The sequence below is a fragment of the Etheostoma spectabile genome, chromosome 15, assembly GCF_008692095.1.
Source record: "Etheostoma spectabile isolate EspeVRDwgs_2016 chromosome 15, UIUC_Espe_1.0, whole genome shotgun sequence".
Taxonomy (NCBI): domain Eukaryota; kingdom Metazoa; phylum Chordata; class Actinopteri; order Perciformes; family Percidae; genus Etheostoma; species Etheostoma spectabile.
In genome coordinates this window covers 32,724,801-32,725,630 of record NC_045747.1, presented here as the reverse complement: position 1 = coordinate 32,725,630, position 830 = coordinate 32,724,801, and the positions used below count along the sequence as shown (strand labels likewise).

The 830-nt window shown below is 40.2% G+C and overlaps 1 protein-coding gene across 1 annotated transcript in view; it reads left to right on the top strand.

Moving 5' to 3' along the window:
- The window catches only part of carhsp1 (calcium regulated heat stable protein 1), a 42,804-nt gene that overhangs the window by 38,383 nt on the left and 3,591 nt on the right, over nt 1-830 (top strand). The gene's annotated exons all lie outside the window — the stretch shown is intronic.

The following is an 830-nucleotide window of genomic DNA, read 5'->3' as shown; positions in this document are numbered from 1 at the left end:
ACCTTCAGTTTACGCCTCTTGATGTAATCCACCGTGGATTTTGAGGTGTATTTAGGATAAAAAAAGTTCTACTTTAACCTCATCGGTCCACAGAACGTGTTCCCACAATGCATCAGGCTTGTCTATATGTTCATTTGCAAACTTCAAACGCAGATTTTTGTGGTGAGGACGTAGAAGAGGTTTTCTTCTGATGACTCTTCCATGAAGACCATATTTGTCCGAGTATCTCTTTATAGTGGAATGGTGTAGCCCAACTCCAGTGTCTCCAGGTGTTTCTGGATGGATCGTGCAGTCTAACGTGGGTTTGGACTTGCTTTTCTCACAATCCTGCGAGCTGTTCTGTCTGAGATTTTTCTTGGTCTTCCAGATCTTGCTTTAACTTCCATTGTACCTGATGACTGCCATTTCTTAATTACATTCTGAACAGAGGATATTGGCATCTGAAAACGCTTTGCTATCTTCTTTTAGCCTTCTCCTGCTTTGTGAGCGTCAACTATTTTCAGTTTGAGTTTTCTAGACAACTGCTTAGAAGAAGCCATGGTGCTGATTGTTGGGGCAAGGTCAGATGGGTCTGGGCATTTAAAACCTTAAGGTTGACATCACCTGGTCTTTCCAGATGATGATTGGGAACAATCCATGACACTGTCAGGTCTCAGCTTTCCAAAGGGGGCGGTGCATGTTATAAACTCTGCAGGGTGGCCAAACTTTTGCAGATGCCATTTTTTTGTTTTCTGTTATTTTTAAAGTGTAAATGATGGAAATAAAATTTAACTTTTTGTGATATTTTATACGAATATCTAATATGTCATTTGATGCCTTTTGGAGATTTT